Genomic DNA, 22,383 nt, shown 5'->3' with positions numbered 1-22,383 from the left:
CTAGGATTGTCATTGAACATACCCAGATCTTCAAAGCAAAACAAATATATTTGTTATTGCCTTGTTTGGGGTTTCTATATGTGGATGTGGATTGCATGAATTGAATTCATTGACATATCCTGAAGTTCATTTGATGTGAATGTTGCATACAATTATCTTAAAGGCAGAAACTCCCAATTTATCATGTTTCTACAAAAAAAAGCAAACAAACATGAATTTCTTCTCAATGTTTTTTTAAAAAAAAATCCCCTAATAATTTTATAACGGAGAAAACCAAGTCCCATAGAGGAAAAATGACTTGTCCAAAGACACGAATGTAGTAAAATTGTGATTTGAATCCTAATTCCTAATCCTAAACTCAGAAATCTTTTTTTTCACTCCATCTTGCTGCTTGATATATGTGAAGAAGGCAAAATCATAACAGTAGAGTCCTCAATTATAAAATTTGAGGAGTCTAACAATAAATTCAATTTAGATATGCCCCAAGTGACATTCTTCCAGAGCAAGTAAAAATGTAGATATCAGGGTATATATGTTTGTGTATGTGTGTTGTGTGTATATAAATGCATAAATATATATATATATGCACAATTATGCTTTTGTGCTTGTGTGCTTAAGAGTGTGTGTGTGTGTGTGTGTGTGTGCGTGTGTGTGCGTGCATGTGAGTATAATGTGTGTGGTAGGTTTAGAATAGGGAGAAAATAAAGGCTAATACAAGATCACCCACTGAAGTATTAACCAATAGGAAATGTTCATCCTTTCAAGTAGCCAATCCTAAAATTAAAATGGAGACAAGGACATTTAAGTGTTTATCTTATGTTACTTATTATTTCTAGACTGAGGGTAGTACAGCATTTCATTTCATAAGAGACAACATAAATAGAGAAATGGAGAAGCTGAATAGGGAATCCACTTTGACAAAAAACAAACCTAGTTCTTCTCAACTAGTAAAGATCTCTCACCATCTGAAAATAGGTTTCTTAAAAAAACAAAACAAAACAATCCAACAGACATTCATATGCAGTTCAGGGTATTAATTTACCTATTTATGATTGGTCATAAATTCTTCTGGAGTCATCTAGTCCTTACCACTGGTTATTCTAGTCAATATTTGACAAGAAAAGATAATAAAAAGAATCAGGATAGTACCGCTAAAAGGGAAATGCTTGACTGTTTCTTTTAAAATTATGCATTATTTTCAGAATTTAGCTTCCTTTTCCTTTTTTGCAGAGGATGGAATACATTCTTTTGCCTATATAATTGGAAACTGAGCTGATGGACTGATGTTTCATTTGATTCTTCATGAAAAGAGAGCAAAATTACAATAACCATGATTTCTATTAGTTTACAAAAAGACAACTTGACATTTTAATAATGAACATTTGGGAAACATTGAATTGTTGAAACATAAGTGAAACTTAAGCTAAAAAAATTACTTGATCAACCCAAATTGTAATGGGAAACTAATGTTAAGTCTTTTGAGACATCTACAGAAAAGAAATGACCTGACTTAGAATTTCAGTTTGTCACTTACTAATTGTATGGCCTCTATTGTAGTTTCATCAAATATATAGCAAGTGATTGGCATGGGTTTATCATGGTGTTACCCATGTAGATTATGTGTGCTTACATATATCTAGCTAGATATTGTTTCTAGGGAATTAAGAATAGATGTTTCTAGCATCTCTTCCCTTAAACTTTATCCAGGCAAAACTGATTACTACTAATGAGAAATATAGGGAGATTTTACCTGATCATGTTCATTTTGTTTACTTCAGAAATAGGGGGGCATTAAACTAAAATTATATCTGTCTATGCTTTTAAATTTTGTTAGTCAAGAATAAATAATTATTAGGTTGAAACTATACTCCTGATCACTATTCCTTAACAGGGAAAAGAAGACTCCAAGCTATATACCCAGTGTTTCCTTTCCTTTCCATCAAATGCCAGTTCCATAATAAACACATTTAATGAATATCAATAAATGGTTTTATCCAATAAAATGAATTTCACAGAAAATTTGCATAAAATAATATATACTAGAAAATAATACCAAATCAATAAGGTTTAGAAATGAGATCATACCCCTCAGTCAAGAGAGAAAGAAAGTTCCAGATATCACCAAAGAAGAAATTACTCAGAGCCTCAATTGTAGCAAGCTGGAGAAAAAGATATCATGGAGATTATAAACTTCTCTCCATGCTGGTTTCATTCCAAAGGTATTTTCTCTCTTCAACAATTTGCTGAGAGGTTAGAATGACATATTCTCTCAATTCTGGAAGTCAGAAGAGTCCTACATCTCTCTTGTCTAATTCTCATAAACTCCAAATACACTTCATTATAATGGGAGGGAGTGGAGTAATCAATCTCCTCTAATTAGAGAAAGATCTATATGATGGGCACTTGTGCCAGGGGTTACTAATAAAAGTAGATAACAATAATGCTTAAACTATTGCATCTACATCATAGGTTTGTTATTGTTTGGTAAATATTAGAGATGACAATAAATGAAAAGTGCTCTAAGGTCTGTATAAATAAATGCCAGTCACATTTGTAATTTACAATAAGTCCAAGCTTAGATTAAAACTGAATTAAAGCTCAGTTGCTTAATAGTAACTGTATGGATAGAGAATGAAACTAAAATTTCATTGATATTGGAAATTGTAGGTTGAGTAAAGTCCCTCCATTCATGCAAGTAGAAAGTGCTCTAAAGGTTAATCTTGGAGGTTTTCTTAGAGTCCTGAGAAGTAAACTAATTTACTTGAGGTCACAAAAGTCAGAAGTCAGAAATAAATCTAGGTCTGACTGTCTTTGACTTTAGTTCTCTATCCACAATACTATGCTGAAAGTGCATATGAGATTGCTAAGAAATTTAATGAACCTATTTTAAGGCATATTAATAAATTTCAGCATGCTTTGTATTTACTCAATAATAAAAGTTTTTATCAGGATAGAAACAAGTCATCTTTCTTATATTTACCTGTTTCAGTGTATTATGAATTACTGTTATCTATGAAATTAAAAATTATGGTTCTAGAAATCTGGTCACTAATAAATAGGTACTAGAAGACCTCAATCAGCTTTTTTGAGAGATAAACAAAAAATTCCATTCATTCACATGTAGAGTTCAAATCTTTTCTTCTGTCCAAACTATAAAGAATATCATATATTTCTTCATCATTAATTTTTATTCCTTTCAAAATTGGTTTGTTTGAAGCGATATAAAAAGTATGGTGATCAAAGTATTTTTTTTTCCTCCCCTAGGATAAGGTTGATGATGTCCTCTGGAAGATATTTTACATTCCACCTCTCCCTTTGTTTGGATTTAACTTAAAAAGGTCCCTATAATTTTGACTCTGTCTCTGCCTGTATCTCTGTCTCATTTCTTCACCTTTGTTTGTCTCTGACTCTTTTGTCTTTTTTTGTCTTTGTCTCCCTTTTTCTATTTCTATCTCTCTGTCTTTATCAGTTTCTATGTATCTATCTCTGTTTCATTGTTTCTGTCACTGTCTTTCTGTTTCTATATGTCCATTTGTCTCTGACCCTTTGTTCCTATCTCTTTGGCCTTTGATTCTCTGTCTCTCTGTCTCTGTTTCTCTGTGTCTCTTTGTCCCTCTCTGTTTCTCTCTGTCTCTTTCTCTTCCTCTCTCACTGACACTTGCCAAGTCTTGCTCTTTTATAAATTTAGAGTTCAGAAATACCAGTCAAGTAAGCTTTTCCTACCTAGGTTTGCCTGGCCTGGGCCTTCTAAGCAGAAGCAAATGACTCATTAAGGGATATAATTCTTTCCTCACTTGACTCTGGTTCAGGTTATTCTCTCCAATAACCCCTTTCCTGGGTTAAAAAAACAGTACTTCTAGCTATGGAGTTGAGCTCACTATTTATTGCCTGCAACTGTCTTCAGGTTTAGAGCTGCATAATTTATTTCTAAGCATCATTGTGCTACAGATCTTGTGCACTTTGCTTATGTTTGAAATGATTCATGCATAGTATAGCAGTAGCTTAGAGTACATTACTACTGAAGTACTCTTGCTTTATTTATTTTCCTGATCTCTCAATGCATTTTTAATTGCACAATGACCTTCACATGACAGTTTTCAGTATTCAAGTTTGACGATAATGGAAGAATGAGGCATGAAAAATGAAATAATGAAGTATTGGGGGGGGGATTCTTTTATTTGTCTCCAATATGACCCAATGGGAAATCTACTGACTCTGTATTTAAATACAAGGCCTACATTCAAATCTTGCCACTGAATGCTCTATGTGACCTTGGACAAGTCTCAGCCCCTCTGTGTCTCAGTATTTTGATCTATAAAATGAGGAGGATTTTTACAACAAATGGAATAAGTTCCTACTTTTTTAAATGGGAAAGAAGTTATTAATAATATGAAAAAGTAAGGACTGAAATATCTCAACTACTCATAAAAATTAGAATTATTTAAAGAAACAAATCATGAAAAAAATAATGATATTGACCATTTCTATAAGAAATCATTAAGATGAAAAGGTTGTCCATTCTTTGAGGAATGAGGATGCATTTTTTAAAATTTATTTTTATTAAAGATATTATTTGAGTTTTACAATTTCCCCCCAATCTTGCTTCCCTATCCCCCACCCCCACGGAAAGCACTCTGGCAGTCTTTACTTTGTTTCCATGTTGTACCTTGATCCAAATTGAGTGTGATGAGACAGAAATCATATCCTTGAAGAAGAGAAGAGAAATCTAAAAGGTAACAAGATCAGACAATAAGATATCTGTTTTTTTTCTAAATTAAAGGGAATAGTCCTTCTACTTTGTTCAAATTCCACAGCTCCTTATCTGGATACAGATGGCACTCTCCTTTGCAGGCAACCCAATATTGTTCCCGATTGTGGCACTGATGGAATGAGCAAGTCCTTCAAGGTTGAACATCACTCCCATGTTGCTGTTAGGGTGTACAGTGTTTTCCTGGTTATGTTCATCTCACTTAGCATCAGTTCATGCAAATCCCTCCAGGCTTCCCTGAAATCCTGTCCCTCCTGGTTTCTAATAGCACAATAGTGTTCCATGATATACGTATACCACCATTTGCTAAGCCATTCCCCAATTGAAGGACATTTACTTGATTTCCAATTTTTTGCCACCACAAACAGAGGGGCTGCTATGAATATTTTTGTACAAGTAATGTTTTTACCCTTTTTTTATCATCTCTTCAGGGTATATACCCAGTAATGGTATTGCTGGGTCAAAGGGTATGTACATTTTTGTTGCCCTTTGGGCATAGTTCCAAATAGCTCTCCAGAAGGGCTGGATAAGTTCACAGCTCCACCAACAGTGTAATAATGTCCTATATTTCCCACAACCCTTCCAACAATAATTATTATCCTTCCTGGTCATATTGGCCAATATGAGAGGTGTGAGGTGGTACCTCACAGAAGCATTAATTTGCATTTCTCTAATAATTAATGATTTAGAGCATTTTATCATATGGCTGTGGATTGCTTTGATCTCCTCATCTGTAAATTGCCTTTGCATATCCTTTGACCATTTTTCAATTGGGGAATGGCTTTTTGTTTTAAAAATGTGACTCAGTTCTCTGTATATTTTAGAAATGAGTCCTTTGTCAGAATCATTAGTTGTAAAGATTGATTCCCAATTTACTACATTTCTTTTGATCTTGGTTACAGTGGTTTTATCTGTTCAAAAGCTTTTTAATTTAATGTAATCGAAATCATCTAATTAGTTTTTGGTGATGTTCTCCGACTCTTCCTTCATCATAAACTGCTCCCCTTTCCATAGATCTGACAGGTAGACTAGTCCTTGATCTTCTAATTTTCTTATAGTATAGTTTTTTATGTCTATGTTCTGTAACCATTGGGATCTTATCTTGGTAAAGGGTGTGAGGTGGTGGCCTAATGTAAATTTCTTCCATACTAACTTCAAATTATCCCAGCAACTTATATCCAAGTGAGTTTTTATCCCAATGGCCAGACTCTTTGGGTTTATCAAACAGCAGCTTATTATAATCATCTCCTGCTTTTACACCTAGTCTATTCCACTGGTCCACCACTCTATTTCTTAGCCAATACCAACCAGTTTTGATGACTAATGCTTTATAATATAATTTTAGATCAGGTAGGGCTAAGCCACCTTCATTTGCACTTTTTTTCATTAAGCTCCTGGCAATTCTTGACGTTTTATTTCTCCATATGGATTTATGTACAATTTTTTCTAACTCATTAAAGTAACTTTTTGGAATTTTGATTGGTAGGGCACTAAACAGATAGTTTAGTTTTGGTAGAATTGTCATTTTTATTATATTACCTCTACCTATTCATGAGCAGTTGATATTTTCCAGTTATTTAAATCTGATTTAATTTGTGTGAGAAGTGTTTTATAATTGTTTTCAAAAAGATTCTGTGTCTGTTTTGGCAAATAGACTCCCACATATTTTATATTATCTGAGGTTACTTTGAAAGGGATTTCTCTTTCTAGCTCTTCCTGCTGTTACTTGCTGGACATATGTAGAAAAGTTGAGGATTTATGAAGGTTTATTTTATAACCTGCAACTTTACTAAAATTGGTAATTGTTTCCAGTAGTTTTTTTGGATGATTTCGTGGGATTCTCTAGGTAGAACATCATGTCATCTGCAAAGAGCTAGACTTTTGTCTCTTCCTTCCCAATTCTAATTCCATCAATTTTTTTTCTTCTCTAATTGCTGAAGCTAATATTTCTAATCCAATATTGAATAGTAGTGGTGATAATGGGCACCCTTGTTTCACCCCTGATCTTATTGGGAATGCCTCTAGCCTCTCCCCATTGAATATAATGTTTATTGATCGTTTCAGATAGATACTGCTAATTATTTTAAGGAACAGTCCATTTATTCCTATACTCTCTAGTGTTTTTAAGAGGAATGGATGCTGTATTTTGTCAAAAGCTTTTTCAGCATCTATTGATATGATCAAATGGTTTCTGATGGGTTTGTTGTTGACATAAGTGAGTATACTAAGAGTTTTCCTAATATTGAATAAACCCTGCATTCCTGGAATAAATCCTTCTTGATCATATTGTATTATTCTAGTGATGACTTGTAATCATTTTGCTAAGATTTTATTTAGGATTTTTGCATCTATATTCATCAGGGAAATAGGTCTATAATTTTCTTTCTCTGTTTTAACTCTTAGTGGTTTAAGTAACAGTACCATATTGGTTTCATAGAATGAGTTAGGCAGAGTTCCATCTTTCCCTATTTTTCCAAAAAGTTTATATAAGATTATAACCAGTTGTTCTTTAAATGTTTGGAAGAATTTGGGGCAGCTAGGTGGCATAGTGGATAAAGCACCGACCTTGGAGTCAGGAGTACCTGGGTTCAAATCTGGTCTCAGACACTTAATAATTACCTAGCTGTGTGGCCTTGGGCAAGCCACTTAACCCCATTTGCCTTGTAAAAACATAAAAAAAACCAAAACAAAAAAAATCTTTGGAAGAATTCACTTGTGAATCCATCAGGCACTGGAGATTTCTTTTTTAGGGAGTTCAATGATGGTTTCTTGAATTTCTTTTTCTGAGATAGGGTTGTTTAGGTATTTAATCTCTTCTTCTTTTAAGCTGGGCACCTTATATTTTTATAAATATTCATCCATTTCACTTATATTATCAAATTAATTGGTATAGAATTGGGCAAAATGATTTCAAATTATTACTTTAATTTCCTCTTCATTGGTGGTGAGTTCACCTTTTTCATTTATAATACTAGCAATTTGGTTTTCTTCTTTCTTTTTTTTAATCAAATTGACCAGAGGTTTATCAATTTTATTGGTTTTTTCATAATACTAATTTTTGGTTTTATTTATTAATTCAATAGTTTTTTTGCTTTTGATTTTATTAATTCATCCTTTAATTTTTAGAATTTCTAATTTAGTATTTAATTGGGGATTTTTGATTGGTTCTTTCTCTAATTTTTTTAGTTGCATGTTTAGTTCATTGATTTCCTCTTTCTCCAATTTGTTCATGTAAGCATTTAGAGCTATAATATATCCCCTGAGAGTCGCTTTGAATGAATCCCATAGGTTTTGGTATGTTGCTTCATTATTATCATTACCCAGGATAAAATGGTTAATTCTTTCTATATGTTTTTTGGTCTACTCATTTTTTTAAAACGAGGTTATTCATTTTCCAATTTTTTTCTGGATCTATATCTCCTTGGCCCAGTATTGCATATGACTTTTATTGTATTGTGATCTGAGAAAGATGTATTCACTATTTCTTCCTTTCTGCAGTTGATCATTAGGTTTTTATGTCCTATTACATGGTCAGTTTTTGTTTAAATTCCATATATTGCAGAGAAAAAGGTATATTCCTTTCTATCCCCATTCAATTTCTTCCATAAGTCTACCATATCTAATTTTTCTAACAATCTATTTACTTAACTTCTTTCTTGTTTATTTTATGATTCGATTTATCAAGATCTGATAGCGGGAGGTTGAGTTCTCCCACTAGTAGTGTTTTGCTGTCTATGTCTTCCTGTAGTTCTTTCAGCTTCTCCTCTAAGAATTTGAGTGCTGTCACACTGGGTGCATATATATTCAATAGTGAAATGACTTTATTGTCTATGGTACCTTTGAGGAGGATAAAGTTTCCTTCCTTATCTCTTTTAACGCTATCCATTTTTGCTGCAGCTTTGTCTGAGATAGGGATTGCTACCCCTGCTTTTTTTACTTCAGCTGAAGCAAAATATATTTTGCTCCAACCTTTTACCTTTACTCTATATGTATCTCTCTGCTTCAAATGAATTTCTTGTAAGCAGCATATTGTAGGATTCTGGTTTTTAATCCTCTCTGCTATTTGCTTATGTTTTAATTGAGAGTTCTTCCCATTCACATTCAAGGTTATGATTACTAATTCTTTATTGCCCTCCCTGCTATCTTTCCTCTGTTTGTATTTTTCCCCCTTTCCCCCCTTTCTCCATATTCCCCAGTATTTTGTTTCTGAATACCACCCCCTTCAGTGTGTTTGCCCTCCTTTATCACACTCTCCCCTTTCTTTCCCCTTTCCCTTTTTCCCTTCCCTTCCTTTTGTTATTTCCCCTTTTCCCCCCACTCCCCTTCCCTTTCTCTGTCCCCCTCTCCCTTTTCCCCCCTTTTAATACTTTAAAGGTTAGATGTTTTATAAGTTAACTGAGTATGTGTAGGTTGCCTTTAAGCCACATCTGATGAGAAGAAGATTCAGGTGTTTCTCCTCTGCTCCCTTCTTCCCTTCTATTACCATAGCTTTTTTGTAACTCTTAGTGTAATGAGATTTACCCCATTCCATCCCTTGCTCCTCCAGTCTCTTTCCTGTCCCCCTTTTTAAAGAGGTAGTGTTTTTTTAGGTCATTGTAAGTCATAGAAAGTTCTGAGTGTCCCTTCTAGTTCAGTATATTCTATTGAATAGAGTCAATATTCCTGAGAGTAATTAGAATCTTTCTCCCAAGTGGGGTTAAATCCAGTTACATCCCATTAGATAGCAGTTTCATGGATAGGTCATGAATGTGTATCATTTCTGGCTGGTTGTATTCTCTCTATTAGAGTTACAATTCTCAACATTTATGAGAATATTCCCCCGCCCCCCATGCTGGGATATAGCCAGTTTCAACTTACTGGATTGCATGTTTTTTTCTTTTACCACCCCTCCTTTTTTTTAACCTTTTCATGTGTCTCTTGAACCTCCTGTTTGATGTCTAAATTTTCTGTTTAGCTCTGATCTTTTCACCGGAAATTTTCAGAATTTTAAGTTTGTTAAATTTCTATCTTTTTCCCTGGAAGAGAAGGCTCAACTTTGCAGGAAAGTAGATTCTTGGCTGTATTCCAACCTCCCTTTGCTCTTCAAAATATCTAGTTCCAGGCCTTTTGATCCCTTAATGTTGATGCAGCCAGTTCCTGAGTGATCCTTACTGTGGCTCCTTGATATTTAAATTGTTTCTTTCTGGCTGCTTACAGAATTTTCTCTTTTACCTGATAGTTCTGGAGTTTGGCCACAATATTCCTTGGTGTTTTCATTTTAAGATCTTTTTCTGGTGGGGATGGATGTGCTCTTTCAATAACTACTTTGCCCTCCGATTCCATATCAGGGCAGTTTTCCATCACTAGATCTTGTAATATTAAGTCCAGGCTTTTATTCTCTTCAATGTTTTCAGGAAGTCCTATAATTTTCAGGTTTCCCCTCCTTGATCTATTCTCAAGGTCAGTAGTTTTGTTGATGACCTAATTTACATTTGCTTTTATTTTTTTCTGTTTTTTATTTTTTTAACTTACTCTTGCTGTCTCATGGAGTCATTAGTTTGTGTAGACTCCATTCTTTTTCTGGGGGAAGAGTTTTCTTTATTAACCTTTTGCAACTCCTTTTCCAATTGGTCAATTCTACTTTTGAAAGAGCTTTCCATTTGACCAATTGAGGTGTTGAGAGAATTAATTTCTTTTTGCATTTGCTCATTTGAGGATTTGAGAGAATTATTCTCATTTTGTATTGGTCTAATTGATGATCTTAGAGATTTATTCTCCTTTTGTATTGTCCAATTGTACTTTCTAAGGTTTCTTTTTTCTTGTTGCAAGGTATTAATTGTCTCTCCCCAATTTTTAAGCTCCTTCCTTATTTCTTCAAGGAATTCTTTCTGTGCTGGAGACCAGATTTTTATTCTCTTCAGAGGTTCTAGGTCTCTCTGAGTTAGGGTCTTTCCCTTTCAGGAATTTTTCTATGGATCCACCTTTCTGCTGACCCTTCTTCCTTTTGCTAAGACCTTGAGTTGTGGGGGGGTTGGTTCACCAGGCCTTGGGATCACTAAAGGCTTTACTCACTGAGTGAATTTCCTCTGGCTGGTCAGTAGGAGGTGTTGATTGCTTTCTCTGCAGTGTCTGTGACCTTAGCTGGGGCCTTCTCCCTTTTCTTGAAGGGAGGAGTTGGAGCTATTGAATTCTTTTTCCTTAAATCCATGGTGGGCTTTACCCTGGCCTGAGGTCATTCCTCAGCTGGTCTGGTTCTTCTGCTCACACACCTGGGCCTGAGGCAGAAGTAGTTTGCATTTGTTTGCTCTGGGAAGAGGTCTGAGCTGTAATGGGACTCAGAGTTCCTCAGACCAGAATAGCCCAGGGATAGTGTCCGCAGCTCTCCTGCACCAGAATTCTCCCCCCAGCCCCGTCCCCAAGTTCCAGGGGGACAGCCCCAATACCAGCACCTCTGCTGTCCTTCAGACCTAAGCTCCTGTCATCCAGCCCCACCTCTGGTCCAGTAGGTCCCGCTCTTGGGCCCTCTGACTCCTGGTTCCAATTCAGCTGTTGATCTGGCTGATCCGGGGCTGATCCTCCCTCTGAGCCCAGACTCACCTGCACCAATTCAGCCAAAGCTGCTGCTGGAGACAAATCCTGAGGTAGATGTTCTTTCTCCTGGCTTGTTTTTCTGGGTTTTGTGGGTTGGATTTCTTTTAAGAGGTTTGTTTCATGTGATAGATGGGGAAGGGATCAGGAGACTTTAGAAGTGTGCCTGTCTTCTCTCTGCCATCTTGGCCGGAAGCCTGATGATGCTTTTAAGACACATGTTGAACTCTATTTTTTCACATTATAATCAGAATATATTCCTTTCTGGCATGTTTTTAGAGATATGGAGGCAGAAAATTTGCATGAGTAGTATGATAACTATTCATGTTCTTATCCAACATTTGACCTCTAAAGTCTAACATATTCAAGACTAGCAGCCTTTGCACAGTTCTATTGTTTCATATCTATTAATCCTGACCAATTTCTTTCTGCAAAATATTGAATTGCCTTTTATCAGGGTCAGCTACAAAATCACAGGATACAATAAATTCATTTAATCTTCCTGTTTCCACAATTGGTCTGGATCTCCTTGTTCATTTACAGATACAAAACATCAAGAATAAAACTGGAATATTCTTTGGATGAAAGAGACAAATTTTTTGCCTTTCATGTCTAACAACTGCAAAACCTCTTGCTCAAGATTAAACACTTTATTGTGTCCACAAGCAGTTACATATTTATTACTCCTGAGGCAGTGGCATTTGAAATAAATGGAATTGAAAGACTCCATGAAATAGTATCTAAAACTCATAATTCTTGAGCTGTTCTCTCTCAAAGGAAAAGAAAATATTTCAGTTAGCCTACTATGAGAAGTACAGTTCATACAGACAAAAACATGCTGCAAAAGGAAAGGAAACACTCCTCATTGGCTATAGTGATTTGGTTCTTTCTTTTTGCTTTAGAACTGGTTCATGTGTGACTACAGAAATGCAATACATCTGATGACTATCCCTTTTATCCTCCATAAATGAGTAATGACTGAGTGAAAGGCTCACCTTTCCAGTATTCTTCTGTAGAAGGTAAGACTTTACCTGAGACTTGAAGGAAATCAGGAAGCAGAGATGAAAAGGAAGAGTGTTTTAAGGGTTGGGGTCAGTCAGTGAAAATGCTCAGAACCATCAGATTTAGTAAAAACAAAAATGACCAATGTTGAACCAGGTTTGTTAAAACTCTGATTCATTGTTGGTGGAATTGTGGACTAGTCTAATTATTCTTGAAAAAAATGTTTGGAACTAAGACAGAAAAGTCAATAAATAATAAACCAATAAAACTACAACATTCTAGGTCTATACTGCACCAAGAGATCAAAGAAAGAGGAAAGAGACTCTATGTACAAAAAGATAAATAGCAGCTCTTTTGTGATGGAAGGTATGAGAAACCTTAGAAGATTGCCATTAATTGGGATCTGGATGAATAAATAATGATATATGAATATAATAGAATGCTATTTTTATAATAAATGATAATTAGGATGATTTCAAAAAAACCTGGAAAGAACTATTTAAATGAACATTAAGTAAAATAAATAGAAGCAGGACAGCAATTTATATAATAATAGCAATATTGTGAAATTAAACTATGTTGAAGACTTGGTAACTCACACGAACACAATGAACAAAAAATTTAAAAGGACTCATAAGAAAATATGCTCTACACTTAAAGATATAGGGTACGTATATTCAAAACACTAATTGAAGTTATATTTTCTTTTTCTTTTGTTCCTTTTATGCGTTTTTTTTTTGCATATGGTTAATGTGGGAATTTACTTTGCAGGACTAAGATAGGTAAATAGAAAGAAAGATACTTATAAAAAACTTTATTCTTCCTTAAAAAATTCAACTTGATTTTTTTCAATGCCCAGTTATCTCCTTATGCCTTCACTTATTCAGAAATCAAGAAAAACAAAACTTATTACATATACACACATATTTCTTTCTCTCTCAATATGTATTGAGAGAGAACTATGTATCATCTCTCTATATCTATCTTTCTATCTAACTTGCTTATATTTATTGATTTGTTGTCTCTTCTATTAAATTGTAGGATCATCAAAGAATGGTGAATATTTTGCCTTTGTATATTATTTATAGGCTTAGAACTGTGTCTGGCACATGGTAGGTGGTATTGCCTTCTTTTTGTCCATTGCCTATGGAGAGGAGACCTTGTCACTGGATTGCAGAGTCCATGGAAGTATGTTCAGCATAAGAAGATTGGAAAGGCAGAAAGTGCTCAAATTATCAATTTTAAATAAAAACAATTAAAAGTCAAAATGAGTATTCTATATTTGACTCTAGTTGTGATCAGTAGTCACTAGAGCTGATTGAGTAGGGGTATGCTGTGACAAAACCTTCTCTTTAGGAAGATTCATTTGACATTGAATGGAGGATATAATGAAATATACAGACAAGAGAACATTTATTTGACTGTTTCAATAGTCCAGGAAAGAGTTGATAAAGCTTCTTTCAGATGAGAGAAAGGAGTCATAATAAGAAAAATCAAGTCAGAAGCAACTAGACTTAAAATCTGATTGGATAGAGATAGTAAGATAGAATTAAAAAGCAATAGACAAAAATGGAGATATGATCCTAGAGGTAAAATTAATTTATATAAGTAAATTTCTGTGTTTTATATGGGTTGATAAATTGAATGAATGAAGGAAGTTTGCATGCTAAGGAGCTTCCTTCATGATGGAACCACAAATCTGGACCAATATATAAAAACAGTGGCTAAAAGTTTATCTGAATTTTAACAGGGACATAATACTCATGGCACACACTTTTAGCTATCTAAAATCTCCAGATATTTTTATTCCTCCATAAGTCTATAAATCCAAATTATTCAAATCTCTTATGTGTGCATTTGAATTTTTTAAAAATCTGAGTATGAATTTGTATTAAACAAGTTAGATGATATCCTGTTGAATCTTGCCTACCATCCTCATATGCCAAGATAATTTTAAACTAATTCTGTCATTACTAGCATGTATGTCTATTCCATGACTGTCTGAATTATGTTATCTGTAGAATTACTAAGAATGGTATCTCCAGTGCTTTGATCAAAATATGAAACAGTCCCAGTTATTGAAAGAAATATGAAACAATGAAACAAAAAAATCATGTGATATGCTTTAACTTGAGTGTTTGTAGAAAAATAGATTTTTAACAGAAATTGTGCTCTGGTGAGGCCCCAAATGTTGGATTTTTGCCTATCATCTATAAAATGATATTTTTAGTTCATAATGAAGTCAAACAAGACTGAAAAATATAAATGTATATTAATATTTTTCTATTAGTTTTTTTAAGAATCTGAAGAAATTTGACTTTATATTCAACAAATAATGTAAGATTTTTATGAATGTTCATAATATTCTATGGAAGCTGTATCAAATTACCTTTATTGGAAGGAATCATAGATATGTATATATGTAATAATTTCTTATCTAAGATGATAAGTGTACAGTGGTATAAAGTTGTATCTCCTCTTTCTAAGGTGTATTATATTTTCATATTTGTCTAACTCTTGATGCTGTTTTCTTTCCTTCCATAACCCTTTTCCCTGTTTTATTATTTTCTAGATTATTTATTTGATCCTGTATTCCTTATCCCATTATTCATCCATAATTGTTGGAAGTAAAACATTAAAAAAGGAATTATTGTAATTTTTGCACTTGATTATTTGTTATCAAGCAAAATGCTTGAAAAACAGTAGATAATTAACAAATGCATCTTGGTAGATTGGTTTAATATAAGAATATCAAAGAGATAAGTTTTTCAAAGACTTTTCATCTTCTGTTCTAGTAGAAAGGAACTTGAATGTATATTACAAAGATTGTTGACCTTTTCCAGTAGGAATAGAAACATAGCACATACCCTGCATGTCACTGTAATAGTTGCCTCAGAATCCACATTATTTTAACATTTAGTTTAAATTATAATCTTCCATAGATTTCCCTCAATTTTTTTGTATGTCTATGCCCTTTCCTTTTTCTGTGCTATTTTTCAATATTCTAAGGTGCCTCTGAAAAAAGCCACTTTTGAAATTTCTTCTTTCTAACTGTGAACTTGCTAAAACTTGCTATTGATACCTAACAAACTATTACTATTCCCTTTTATAACATATACAAACAACTAAACACCTAAGAGATTCCATTCTTAACTTTTGAGATATTTAATATAAACAGAAGCAAATAAATGTGGAATTTTTCATCCCTCCTCTCTTGGATTTGAACCTATGGACAGGCATACCCCATTTTATTGCACTTCATTTTACTGTACTTTAGAGATATTGTATGTATATTATATATATATATTTTTTTTTTTTAAAGGTTAAAGATTTGTGGCAATCTTGCCTGATTCTAGCCTATCAGGACCATTTTTTTTTCAACAGCCTATAGTCACATGAAGTCTCTGAGTCATGTTTTGGCAATTATTATGATGTTTTAAACTTTTTCATTATTATTATGTCCATGACCAATGACCTTTGATGGTAATATTGCAATTGTTTTAGGGCTTCCATGAACCATGCCTATCAAAGACAGGAAAATCAATTGATTTTTGTTGAATATACTCTATTTCACAGATTGGCCCAAATACCAAACTCCTCTTTCTTTGGACCTACTTATTCTTTGAGTCACAATAAAATTGAAAATAAGCCTATTTTGAACCCTATTATGATCTCTTAAGTATTCAAGTGAAAGGAAAAGTCAATTATGGGGCAAAATTCATTCTTGTCTTCTTTGAAGAAATTGTCACAGTCATCCCAACCTGCAGCAACTACTACCCTCCTCATCAATCAGTACCAATTAATTTGATACAAGGCTGTCAACCAGCAGAAAGATTATAACATTTTTAGTTGAGGTATATGTTATTCTAGATATAATACTTTCATATAATTAATAAACAGCAGTATAGCATAAATATAACTTTTATATGCACTGATAAAAATGTCATGTGACACTTTATTGTGATATTTGCTTTTTTACAGTAATCTGGATATAAATCTGTAATATCTCTGCTATATGTCACTGTATCATGGTGATGAATGGGTTTAAGTAATTTAGAAAGACTTCATGGAACTTAAGCTGATGAGGATAATTTGCAAATTAAAAAAAATGATGCAAACATGTGTATGTAAGAGATACATGCATGTTGAGACTTTGTGTGTGTGTGTGTGTGTGTGTGTGTGTGTGTGTGTGTGTGAAGTTCTTTCCAATTTTGGGAAATACCTTCAATCTAGGAACTGTGCTATATTTTAAGCAAGTAGTAAAATTGTCATTTATGATTCACTCAAACAAGAATTTATTAAATAATTCCAACTGTGGGAAAAACCTTCAGTCTAGCAACTAAACTATACTTTAAACAAGTAGTAAAATTGTCATTATAATTCAACCAAACAAGAATTAATTAAATAATTAAATAATTCTTTTTATCCTCTTTTTTCAGTGTTAGTCACTGTACTAGGTATATAGATATAGTGGTAGAAATAAAAAAAAATTAGTGGTGGAAATAAAAAAAAAACACTCCCTTCAAGTCCCTTATATTTTGGGAAGATAAACAATACTAACATATATAATTGAATATAGAATAACTCTGAAAATAATAAATGCAAAAATGCAAATGAGTTAAATACATGGATGAAGGGCACCAGAAAAATATCAGGGGGAAAAAAATTTTTGGAAATTCTTACTTAAGCTAATTTTTTTTGAAGAAGAGATGTAGATGGACTTCCAGATCTGAGTCAAGTTAGCAATGTGAAGGTAACAAGCTCCTGCACCTTTTCTCTACTCAACTTTAAATGAAGTCTCTGCACAGATCTTAAAGCTTCAGATCCCACTACCATCCACAAAAAGAACACAGCAAGTTCTCAACTCAATATATCATGAAGGATCTTCAGTAAAGGTTTGTCTGTTCTGAGGTAAAGGGGAAGCATAGCCCAGCATGAGCAGGAGAGCAGGAAAGTCAGCAGGAGATTAGCCTAAGTCCCAGATCATAGATATTAAGCTACCAGGGAGGGTTCCAATCCTAGGTCCTTGAGACCTTGGAATTCTGGGGCAACCAGACAGGACTGGGGAGGGAACAAACCACAGCATAGATAAAACCTGGATATAAAGGATGAAACAAACCTGTGCATCGGCAATGCCTAGGAGGCATACACAACACTTTGTCAAATGATAAGCCAGTGACCAATTCTCAGATCCAGAATGAAAATCTTGGGACTATACTCCCTGCACCCTAGGAGTAGAGTTAAACCATCAAAATAAGTAAGAAAGCAATAAAAAAGAATGCTAGCATAGAAAGTTACTCTGTTCAGATAGGGATGATAAAAACATCATCTTAGAAGAAGAAAGCAAAACAAATTACCTACATGGTAAGTCTCAAATTGGCCTAAAATCCAAAAATTCATGGAAGAGCTTAAAAAGAATTTAACAACCAAAAAAAAGAGGAAGAAGAAAAATGGGGGAAAAAGAAATGAAAACCATGCAGTAGAATTATGAAGAGTTGACTGAAGAAATCAAGTCCTTTAAAATTAAAAATGACTAACTGGAAAAAGAATATAGCACTTTAAAAAATAAAATCAACCAACTGGAAAAAGAAATGCACCTCATAAAAAAGTAAAATCAAGCAACCGGAAAAAGAAGCAGAAAGGTAACTGAAGAAAATAAAACTTAAAAATTAGAATTGGACAAATGGAAACTAATGATTCTATGACATACTAAGATTCCATCCACCAAAATCAAAAGGCTGAATAAATAGAAGAAAATGTAAAGTACCTTTTAAGAAAATAAACATCTTGGAAAATAGATCCAGGAGAGCTCATTTATGAACTATTTTTCATTTCAAAAGCCTAGACCAAAAAAAAAAGCTCGGAAAATATCATTCAGAAAATTATCATGGAAACTTGTCCTAATATCCTAGATAAAGAAGAAAGGTATTTTACAAGATAGACATAATGAGATAGTGCATTCCAGAAGTGGAGCTTAGCCAATGTAAAGATATGGAAATGAAAGAAGTTGTATCATGTGAAAAGAAAAAAGATGACCTTTTTGTCTGAGTCATAGTGTTGGGGTGAAGGAATAAAATACAATGAGCCTGAAGGCAGCTTGCAAAGGACTTTAAATGTTAAATGGTTTTCTTAACAGCATCACTACTTATATGGGAGGCAGACTATTGTGGGTTCGTATATCTAGTCCAATAAAATCATGAAATGTTGCCCAGATTGAGAGATCATCAATACAAACCCATGAGAAATTAATTTTTCGCCTTAAAACTGAATAGAGGTCAATGAAAAAACCAATAATCAATAAAAAAGGGGCAAGAAGAATTACAGTAGAAGGGAGCTTCTCAATTAGGACTATGGAGAGGTAAGAGACACATATTGTCTTCAAGGCTCTGGTTCTGAAAGTAGCAGGTATGAAAGAATTTTTTGAGAAAGACCACATAGTCTTTGCATGGCATTGCAGCCAGGACACTGCAAGAACCAAGATCTCTGATGTCCCTAACACTCTTTCCTAAGATAGCAGGGTGTCTGAAGATCACTATTCTGAATCTCAGAGTTTTATGTCATCCAATCTGAGCCAGTGTATGTCAGAATGTGACACAAGAGGACTCAAGAAAGACCAAGAGTTAAGTTCCCAAACCCAAAAGTGCAGCAGAGGAACAGAGCCTGGATATGACAAATGGTTCCAATTAAAGCACAAAAGTTGAAGAGATGAGGGGGAAAAAAACAAAATACTGACAAATATTAAAAGTTATTTTTGGATTTAGTCATCATATACCTTACATATCTCCTCTATTTCTTTTAAATTCTTTGACCTTTTTCTAACATTTTTGTCCTTACATAATTATTGATTTATTGATTTATATAGTATATTCTATTTTCAAGGAGTCTGTTATCATGAGATCCTCAAAAAATAAGACCTTTTGACTGACATGTTAGCTGACATGGAAGGACTTTGTGGTCCTTCACAGATACCATCTGTAAGATGCTTTCAATCAAGAGATCATTCAAGTCATATACAATACACCACTTAACTTTGTAGCTTCAAGTTTTCCAGTAATTTCAAAAGCCTTAGGTCTGTTCATTCGTTTGTTTGTTTTTCTGTAGAGTGGTATGGACAACATGACATCTATAGAACTTTATATTAAACAGGTAGTGATACATGAACAGTAGTGTCAGCCCTCTCACAATTAGGATAAGGTCCTTTTTGTTCAGATTGACATTGACAAAACCAGGTTGTTATAAATTGGACCAGCAAGCCAATGCTGAGAAGAATGAAATAGGACAAAAAGAAGAAGATACTTTGAGGTCAAATGAGTCATTGCTAGAGGCATAGAATGTGCCAGTTATCATTTTTAGGACCTTAAAAGAAAACCAATTCCAGTCAAAAAATAAATGAAACAATAACAAAAGATTTCATTTTTAAAATCATCAGCAAATTTATCACTTTTATCACTTTTTTGTTTTTAATTAAATTTTGTTTTTAAAATTAGAGTGAATTTTCTTCCTCCATATGGTTTTTTTCCCCACTATGAGAAAGCTAGAAAAACACTTGTTAAAAACAGATAGAATCAAGCAAATCAAGGGTATATTATAGACAGAAATATAGATAGATAGACAGATAGGCAGATAGGCAGATAAATATAGAAAGATTGATCCTCATTAATACATCATACACACACATATGCATATATATATATATACATATATACATATGCAGTAGCATGTTTCTTCATGAATCCACTAAAATTATAGCTGGTTATTGTGTTGATTAGAATCACTAATTTTTTCAAAGTTATTTTTAAAATACTGTCCTTATTTAACTCTGCATAATTCTTATAAACAATACATTATTATATTTTTAATTTTTTCCTGATATCCTCTTCCATTATATATGGCTGAGCAAATCCCATTCATATTCACATTTATGCTTCTTAATTTTATAGTTTCCTTCACTGTGTTGTCTTAACTTTTTATATTTTTCTTTTCTCCTGTATTTGTATTTCAAAGTTTCTAAGTAACACTGATTTTTTTCATCAAGGATACTTGGATTTCTTCTATTTTATTAAAGAACCATTTCCCCCATAGAAATACACTAAGTATGGCTAGGTATGATATTCTTGTTTGAAAGTTTGTTTATTTTGCTTTTGGCAATGTACATTTCAAGTTCTCTTTTTGTTTGTCATGGTAATTTGCTCAATCACATTTGATTCTAATCATGGCTGCTTGATTCTTGATTCCTTTGCAGAGAAGCCCTGAATTTTGCTGATAAGATACCTGGGCATTCTCATTTAGGGGTTTCAATAGGCATGTTTCTGAATTCTTCAGGTTTTCACATTGCTCTCTTGTTTTAAAAGATCTAAGTAGTTTTATAATTTCTTAAAAATATGATATCTAAGGTTTTTTTTTGGACATAGATTTCAGATAGCTTAATGGTTCTTGAATTACTTTTTTAACTATCAGTCCTTTTATATTTTCTTCTATTTCTTCTATTTAATTTTTTTTGTCTTTTTATGTAGTCATTAGCAATTCTATTTAGCCTATTCTAGCTTTCACAGAATTCAATTTTTGAACCAAGCCTTTAAAATCAATTTCCAATTCTTTCTCCTGAAGCTCTCACACATTTTTTCAAAATGTTAAAACTCTAGCCTTTTCATTTGCCTTTTACTTGTCTTTATGCTTTTTTAAGCTTTACTTCACATCTTTCAGAAACAGGAAATGCTTCAGTTTTTAATTGAAATTGTCCTCAGTCATATTTTCTTTGAGATTGGATTATAGATGCTTCTGATTCACTCTCTTCTGGATTTTTGTTTTGAACATCTCTATCACCTTAATAGTTCTTTATGGTAAGATTCTTTTGCTATTGTTGCTACTCATTCCTCCAGTATACTGACTTCAAATCTTATGCCCTATACCCTTCAGCAATGAATGTCTAGGATGAATTCTTGATCCTTTTGCTGTTTTGTAAGTGACTTGAGTTTAAGTTTATTTCAGGAAATTAAGAAAAGCTCAGGCTTGGAAGCTGTAAGCATTAAGTGTTCCCAAAGTTTTTGAATATAGCAAAAATTCTGATCACTGCCCGTTCTTTAATTTTTTTGACTGGAACTTGATTCCAGTTAAAAATATTGATAGTCTTGTCATCAAAGATATAAACTGATAACACACATAACTTTCTTCTTTATAGAAAAGTAGAATTACGGGTGAAAAACACCATTATACACATAGATAATCTATTTCTTAATTTCACAGAGCTGCTTTGTTCCCCTTTTCCTTTTTATATCACCTCCTACCTTTCCAATCAACTTGCATTTTCTTCCCCATTGCATAGTCTTTGACCTATTGATGTTAATGCTTAAACAAGCTCCTTTTTCATTTTGGACTTAGCTTCATTATTTTCACTCATTTTCTTAAGAAAAAAGTTATTATAAATCTTTCCATTTACTTGTCCAATGTACTTTACTTTTTGTCATTAAAAGCTAATTTCTAGGGGTGGCTAGGTGGCACAGTGGATAGAGCATGGGCCCTGGAGTCAGGAGTATCTGAGTTCAAATCTGGCCTCAGACACTTAATAATTACCTAGTTGTGTGGCCTTGGGCAAGCCACTTAACCCCATTGCCTTGAAAAAACCTAAAAACAAAAAAGAAAAATAAAACTAATTTTATAATAAACATCTTCCTCATAGTATATGAAAAAATAGGATATCCACACACAATTACAGAGATATACTTTTAATGGTATTCAGATTAATTTAAAAACACAGAGTTTAATAAATATAAAATCTATATTGCGACATATACATATGTGTACATATATACATATAAATAAGCATAGAAGCATTTCCTGTGGGAAATGGAGATGGAGTATAGTTTTTCAGGCAAATATCATATGCATTGATGAATACTTGTATGAAGGATATGTCAGATAAATACCCATTCCAAGGAGAGGCTAAAATGTATCTCTATCATTAGACACTGGTATCTATAAAATGGTAATATATTGAGTTGCTCAGTAGCATAATCTTTACACACAAAAGACAAAAATATGATTATTTT

Source organism: Macrotis lagotis, chromosome 3, assembly GCF_037893015.1.
Source record: "Macrotis lagotis isolate mMagLag1 chromosome 3, bilby.v1.9.chrom.fasta, whole genome shotgun sequence".
Taxonomy (NCBI): domain Eukaryota; kingdom Metazoa; phylum Chordata; class Mammalia; order Peramelemorphia; family Peramelidae; genus Macrotis; species Macrotis lagotis.
This window is presented reverse-complemented; position numbering follows the sequence as displayed.